Source organism: Pteropus medius, unplaced genomic scaffold (assembly GCF_902729225.1).
Source record: "Pteropus medius unplaced genomic scaffold, Ma_sr-lr_union100, whole genome shotgun sequence".
Lineage (NCBI taxonomy): Eukaryota > Metazoa > Chordata > Mammalia > Chiroptera > Pteropodidae > Pteropus > Pteropus medius.
In genome coordinates this window covers 4,389,353-4,398,134 of record NW_024350325.1, presented here as the reverse complement: position 1 = coordinate 4,398,134, position 8,782 = coordinate 4,389,353, and positions in this window count along the sequence as shown.

Below are 8,782 nucleotides of genomic sequence, written 5' to 3'. Positions count from 1 at the left end.
AAGGTCATGTCATGATGTAATTGGACCAAAATGGAGAGAAGGTGTGACTCTCATTTTCTTTGCTGACTGTACCCACTCTACTTAACCACTAAATACTGAAGTGACCCCAAGACGGTCCTGTGCCACTTTTTTTCCCTCTGTCTCACATTCACTTTAGATAATATCTAGTGCCAAGGTTTTGCATATCATCTATTTGTGCATGACTCTCAAAGCTGGATCTCCAGCTCTTTTATCACCTTTTAACTTCATCATTTACATATTCAACTGTATATTCAACATCTCCAGCTGGATGTCATTTTAAAACCAAACTGTCATTTCAAACCAAAGCCCACGAGCCTACAGCTTCTCAAGATTCCCCATTATATTAAACTGTACATCCATCCCCAAGCTGCTCAAACCAAGAGTCTAAGACTCTTGATACTTCTTCCCTCTGCTCCCTATCATTTAACTTATCAGAAAGTCCCACCTACTCTCAAGTACATACTCCAATCTGAAAACTCTTGCACCTGCATTCCACCATCATTTTTCAGATGGATTGCAGCAATAAAATCCCTTCTGATTCTGTCTTCATGTCTGTTCCTCAACAAACTATTCTTCACAAAGCATCTAAAACAATCTTTTAAAAACCCAAATTAAAATTGATTTTTCTTTGGATTAAAGCCTTGTGTTGAATCTCTTTGAACATCTAACAAAATTTGAATTCTGTACCATGGCCTACATAATCCTCTGTGACAGTTCCCCCTGTAACATACCTCATTTATGACCTTGCCCATTTCTTACAAGTCACATCACCCTTTTTCCTATTACTAGAAGCTTCTAGCATTTTCTCAACTTGCTGTCTTTATACTGTCCATTTTCTCTGCCAGGAAGGCCCTTTCACAGCTATTCCTCTTTGATATTCCGGTCTCAGTTTAAATGTACTTCAGTGACATAACAACTCAGTTTTAAAGATGCTTCCCAGTTACAATTTACTTTATTATACCTTTATTTCTCTGCAGAGCCTTTATTAGTACCTGACATTTTTATGGTTTATTTACTTATTTTTCTCTCACATACTAGATTTTAAGTTTTGTCTGCTTTATTCGTCACTTTATCCCTAACACCTAATATAGTACCTGACACATAAAAGATACTCAATATTTATTTCTCAAATAAATGAATAGGTGATTAAAATCATTAAAGTTGAATTTTAATTATATGTCATCTATATTTAGTACACAATGACAAAAGGATATTAAAAATGTATTTATTCAGACCAATCCTTATTTTGTCTCTCAACTGTGGCATCAAGGGAGGACATACTTTTTTTTCCCAGAATAATTTCAGCTAACAATGCAGCCTGCACACACGCCTTACCCTTCAATAGTCTATTATTAATCTCTGATCTATTTACTTTTATTTCTTTTTGGTTGGTACAATCTTTTGTAGGAATGGCTGCCATGTTTACTGTTTGGCACAATGGCTCTCCCCCTGGGAACCACAGCCCCGTAGGGAAGCTTACTACTTATTTCACAGTGAATAGTTGTAAGTATTTGTACCCAAACTATCTCTGGCTTCTCTACTGATTTCTGAAAAGTAAGAAGCCACAACTATTGACAAAATGTATGTTGCAGAAAAAAATATGGCATTTTATTACTCACTCTCTACTTCTTGATAAATACTTAAACCTCTTCAGCAAGAGAAAGGTCCTCTAATACTCATCTTAGGTGAACTCAACTAGTGCTGAGGACACTCCTAACTCTATACATTTAAAATTAGAATAAATAAAAATAATAAAACTAGACCTAACATTATAAGAAGGAATTTGGTAAGGTTGAGGAAAGCTTCATCTTTCTACACTGGATTGTTTCTCCTTTTTTCTGAGCCACATCTTTTGCCTTCTGGTGTTTCCACAGAGGAGAAGTCTCATAAATAATGTGGCTGGATGGGAATGCTAAGTATTTAAATCAATTCTAAGTCAAAGGAACAAACTACATGGAATTTAATTTCAGATTTTATGTATTAGAAATTTATTTTTTAATCAACCTTTTCTTAGGGTTTCTGTTCGCAAAGGAAACATTTTTATTTTCAATTGGAAAAATGGCTTCCATGATCTTATATGATATAGCTCTGAGAATAGACTTGGGGACATTTGCAACTAAATTTGTTTACCAACATGGTTAAACTTTCTGAATTATCTATTATTGAAATTCATCATCACTTAAATTTTATTTGTATGCTTCATAGCCTAAAATTTAATCTATAAAGTTCACAAGTATGTTTATCTTTTATACTGTCAGTCCACTATATAACCTTTGCTACAACTGCAGTCAAGTCACCATTGCAAGAAGGAGAATGGCACATAGTCATCTGCACAGGTCATTGTCAGTAGATGGAATGCTAAGGAAATCACATACTATGCCGGGTTTTCAAAGTTGCCAAATTCTTCTAGAAGTAAGAAATCTGGTAAGGGCAATGGTTGTGACCAATCACACCATTTGTTTTGCTTAATACATTCTTGTCAGTGACCAAGTAAATGGTTTGTAGTGTCTATAGATGTGTATTTTTTCTAAAATGAAAATATAGAGTTGTATTTTGACAAGTATTCATTAATCTTTCATCACCAGTATCTCTAGGGTCCCGCAAGCTAGGTTTGCTAAATATTTTTATTGATGTCATATGGTAGTGTTCAGTTAAATTATATTATTGTCTTCTTATCCTGCCCTCTTCACCAACGGGATAATATGAAAGTCCCATTTTACTTAATTTTCTTCAAAAACGTGATAAGAAATCTCAAAACAATTTTCTCTATATAATGAAAAGTTATTATTCATTTTCTAACCTTTGAATTTGATCAGAGGTTCCTGTGATGGACATTCAGGTCTTAACACTGACATTTCCAAACTTAAAACTTCCAAAATGTTCTATATCTTCACATTGTCATATTAAGCGATAATATTTCTTAAGAAAACATCAATCATATACAAGCCAGGATGAGAAAAGACTTGAATGAAACCCAAGATTTTCTTCAGAAATATACTAAAAAAAGTCATCCTACATTTTCTTAACTACACCATATAAATTAGCAGATAATTGAAAAACAAAGTCAAAAAAACCCTGTCATTTAAAAGGTCAGCACAGTTCAGTTCTTCAAAGTAGTATTTTAATTCAGATCTAAGAATTAAGCTAATGGTGTTTATATCCAAAGTTAGATACAATTTTACTTGAAGTGTTTATTTTGACGTATCCTACTAAACGAATACTAATTTGTTCGGTAAATTATGAGGATTCATTTGTTCAACAGTATTTATTGAGCATATACCATGGGTTAGTCATTCAAAGAGAAAAAAAATACTGTTTGTCAGGTACTCCCAGTTCTAATAGTTTATACTTCAAAATAACTAAGATTTGGGGCATAAATATTACATAATTTCAGTTTTGCAACAATTGTGACTATCTTGGCTTTATTTACTTTTCACTGGATACTGAGCTTCCTTAAAGACATATCAGTCCAGTTCTTAAATTTTTTTTATCACTTTTAGTTTTAAAGAGGTTGCTTCTTTTATTTAAAACTTCAAATTCATATTCAAAGCAGAGTTCTGTGCTTGATCTGCTCTCTTCTTTGCTTCCCCTCTTTCCCATCTATACATGTACTCTTTCTTGCTCTGACTCACGTGGGATCAGAGCAGAGGATTCTCCTTAGGGCATTTTTCACAGTTATATTGCTGTCTCCTCTTTTAGTTCATGTTCTTAGGCTCATTGAGGAAGAGCAGAAGATTCAAGAGGCCCTGTTCTCCATCCAGGAATTCAATCCAAATCAACCCTCCAGATACTCCGGGTGCTTTGTAAGCCTCAGCTACATTTTCAGTCTGACCCTCATTGGGCAGCCCCATGTTTTATTTTTTTGAGAGGCCAGCGGCTTTGTCATTCTGTAGTGCTCCCATGCAAAATTCCAGCCTCCTGATTTCATCACACTGAGGCCTGTGATCACATGCAAGAGACATCTTCCACCTGCCTCAGAACCTGAGAACTTGAGGGGTATTCTTTTCTCTCTTCTCTAATTCAGCATCCCACTATGCGATCTCTCCCCATCTATAACTTCTCTAAAGAACCAGGACAAACTAGCAGCCTTGAGGCTAAGCAATATCCAGCAGGGACGGCAGTGTATCCTTCCTGGGGATAAAACCAGACTTTAAGAATGATCTTTTGAAGCCCATTCCCTTAACTTTAGGGAAGAAAACCAGGTAAGCATATCTCTCATTACCCCTCCGAAATGAAAGGCAAGGAGATAGCCTTTTCTTACGAACACTGCATTCTTTCCAGGCAACTTGTCCTTCTCATTCACTTCAAATGGCAAGAAATGCCATGCCACTGCTCCAGTATAGCCTGCCTCTCCCCTGATGGGCAGCTGGAGTCTGTGCTGAGAAAAGGGACTTCTTTCAACTCGGCCTAAATCCATTTAGTAACTTTGTTCTCAAAAGCCCTCTAAATCTTTGCATTATCCAGTAAATCCAGGGAAAACAACGAATGCTTGCATAGAGTTCCTTGAAAAAGTTCACTAAAGTTAATCATAGTTTAGCAGCCACTTAAATAAGGGAGATACAATTTTTATACTATTGGCATTTTACTAGCAATAATATTAATACATTTTTATCTGGTAGACAAATTAAATGTAATCCAAGCCAAGAAGCAAGATTAAAGTAATACTCAAATAATTGCATATTTACAAAATAGATTAGTAACTACAAATTTATATTAAAACCATGAATTTAAGTGGTCGAGTTTAAAATATGTGATGTCTTTGGAAATTTCAAGGTACAGCATGTAAAAATTATCTGAAAGTTAGCAATCGCTGAAGTTTATCTTGTCCTAGCAAAGTATGGAATTATTGTGATTGTCCAGATATGCTGCTAAATGCTGTTTTTTCTCAACTATGAAAGTACCTATAAGACTTATCAAAACTGTTTCTTTGATTCTGCGTTATTTAACTCTACTTTTTATATTGGTGGTTAATATTGAATTTCCTCTCTTTCAATTTTTTACAGAGGCTATAGGTGGTTAAAATTGTAGATTATATTTTTTATAAAGTTAGCTTAGTGTACAGTTAATCAGATTTAGTTTATAAAAATTCTAAGCACATACATAATACATTCATACTATACACATAAGTCTGTTACTGTATCACTTAAAATATGAATGGCAATGTTTTTTATTAAACTTTTTCAAAAGGACAATATCTTCATAAATAGTTTTTAAAAATATCAACTTATTAAAACATTAATGTTAATTCTTTTATGCATTCTATATCTGGATTTAATGTCTGGAGCATGAGGTAGGAAACATTTCAACCAGGAAAATTATTCTTGGGAGAAAAGGCAGAAAAATCAGATGTCAGAGTATTGAGCCTACTAGAGCTACAAAAGCCAATTTAACATTTGAGGGCAATAGGAGCAGAAGCTCTTGAGATCTTAACCCTGCTTTTGTCAAACTCACTAGTCAAGATATTGTGTGTGATAAACAAAAACTATACGATCATAACTTAACAACTAGACATGATGGATAAGTATTTTAACATTTAGCAGAGACATCTCAAAAAAAAATTATGTAATTCTTAGAATTCGAATGTGGTTGAAGTTTTTAGTAGCTCTAACACGAATACCTGTGTCTCTGAACTATAGAGAGTATTATTTCGTTATACCTTTGTGAAAATAAGTTTGTTAATAATAGGTTAATACAATGTTTCACTGTAATTTGTCTAGAGGTAATATTATATCTAATAACTATCCTCGTATGCAGGTGTTTTCAGGAGACAGCAGTACTCAGTAAAAACTGTGCTCAAAAAGGCTCTTTGTTTGGCAATGTATGTTCAACTGTAATATTTTTCCAAAATAATCAGAAAACATGTTGGGAGTGCCTAAAGAATGAATACCAAATATTTGGCACAGAATAAATATTTATTGAACAAATACAATGAATGAGCAAATAAATAAGCAAAGACCGATATGCTAGTTACCTCTGCCTTCAGAAAGAAAATCAGTTTCATGACTTTATGGCCATGAAATCATGCTAATTTTATATTTTGCCCAAACTGTTTTTATTTTACTTAATCACTAGTTTTATCCAGAATTGACTTCAAATTTTTTTGTGATCAATTCAGAGAGAGAAAAACCGTATACACTATAAATTCCAAGGGATGTATTTCAGGGTCTGAACACAATTTCAAAGCAGGATTTTCAAAAATAGTTTTCAACAATGGCAATATAAATTTCACTTTTGATTTGGCAAATGAGCACACACTGAAGTCTCCTTTCTCAGCACAAAACCCTAAAAATAATTGAAAAAATAATTTTAAAAGATACCTATGTGGTTAAATTTCTGAGGACCGTAAAGCGTAAGGAATATTCACAAAACTAAAAGCAGAGAGGAATAAAGTGGAAAACAGTAGACCAGAATATAATCAAGAGACCAGAAAGTACAGCCAACAAAGGTGAAAGCAAATCCAGTGAGGCTCGAGATACCATAAACAAAAAGGCCACCAGAGACCAGTACATGGAGATACATTTCAATACCTCAGGGAGAGCAACCAAGTAGGTGGCCTCTTCTGTCCATCACTTCTCCTTTCAATATAAGCAGACACTGCATGCTGTCTGGCTCTGAAAGCAGTAAGTGCCCAAATGTTTTGTTCAGATTCTGTTTCATCAGAACCAAGGATAGTATCTCAGAAAATGTATTGAATGCATGGATAAAGTAAAGCATGTATAAGCCAGAAAAGAAAGATTTAAGCTATCTAATCACGTGGCAGTATCTAGTGAACTAGTTAACTAGCTATTCATTCCTTCTTCTCCCTTTCCCTCTCCCTCTGTACTACATGTTAGATCCCAGAAGCCCACCACATGGCTGATAAACCTTTCTACATCAAACTATCATGAGCCTGCCACCATTCCCCAGGTGGTGGTTGATTTACCATAGGCAAGATGCTTCTGGATCCCCTTCTCTGTCACTTGTATGGAAGAATTGAGTCTAACCTATATTTTAATCCCATGAGCTATCAGAGAAAGAATCACAGTATCTGCTGGTGTATCTTCCACAGAATTAGAAGCAGTATTAACAGCATTATAAGGAAAGAACCTTTTAACATTAGAGAGGTAATATGTCATAGCCCTCAGGAGTGCAAACCCCCTTTGCAAAGCTACCTAAGTAGCTGCACATGCAACCTCAAGCAAGACAGAATTTCACTTCACTCAGTTTTCTTATGTATAAAATGGGGGCAAAATATAATGGCTACCTCATGGAATTTATGCAGATTATATTTATGAGTAAATATAAGTAAAACTCTTGAAATAGTACCTGTCACTTAATATTTAATGAATAGGAGCTACTGTTTATGAAAATGAATTCCAGTAACAATAGGAAAGCTTTCTAGATAGAATTTCACTCATTCTATTTTGACACTTACATCAAACTCTTTTTCTTTCTTTTTTTCTTTTTTTTCATTTTCACTAATCTAGACAGATTCCTTTAAGGCTTCAGCTCATCTGCCCTCCCCCCATATGAGATACTGTCCGATAGGAGTAGGGCTTCAGTTGCTTTATCTCTAAAATAAAACTAAAAACCAATTTTCCTGAAACTGGGTAAGTTTACAGTTGCCCATCTATACTTCCCATCTCTAAAGTCCCATTTTATTTTTAACTCTCATCTATAAATTCTAGCATGCTAAAAATTAGAGGAAAGAGCTTCATAGAAACAGAGAGAGGAAATCGTGCAAATAACATTTTCTTTCCCGGGCTGACCTACATCTCTCTCTTCTTATTGCTTGCTTCTCCCAATTCCCAGAGACCTTTAAAACGGACTGGTGATGGCAGCAGGGGACTCATTCAAAAAGAAGAGCATGTTGAGTTATGTTAATTGTGAGTGTCCACACCAATTGTCTGAGGCTATATAAGCAGTTTTTTTTGCTGCTTCATCATCAGTCATTCTGTTGCTCTACCTCAAATTCCTTCACTTTTAAGAGAATGACATCAGGAACATACTCAATGGGATTTTGAAAAAAATAATAAGATTATATAACTGTTTTTTATAAACAGTTGAACATCTCAGGAGAAAAGCAGCCAGCCAACATTAAATCTAGCATTCCAGCAAATGGCAGGGAAGGGCCCCCAAACCCTTCCAATACAGTGTTTTGCCACGTTCTTAACTAAAAAGGGAGGATTGTATATCTGAGGGATTGCAGCGGTTTTGAAACCCCTCTGAATTCCTCCTACAAAAATGGTTTGAGTAGATATTTCTCAATTACAGAATAAAATTATAGAATAAAATATTTGAAAACAATTGCAGCAAAGTGTGCTCTTGTCACTTCTTGTAAGAATCTTACAAGAAATGACAACAGCATGTGAAAAGTATTTTAGGTCATTTAGTTTATTTACTAACAGCTTTCAAGTCTGATGCTATATTCTATTCTCAGGCCCTTTACCCAAAACACTTGAATTTGTTCAGCAATAAATATTTTCCAACTCATCCTGATAGACTGCTATCTTCCAACATATTTTTCTACTCTGCTTTATATATTACAAAAGGATTTTCCCTCCTTTAATTATTTCAATGCTGTTCTGAAGAATTTCTTTCAGAATAATGCTTATTTATATATGAGTTTGATTTCCAGTACTCCAGTTACTCTAAGTTTTTCTTTGGAAATCAGTGCTATTCTGCATGTGATTCAGTAAAAAAAACAAACCTTTATAAAGACTTCAGATTTAGACTTTTCCACCTTCCCTAATATCACCATGGTAGCTAAAGTGAAACAAGG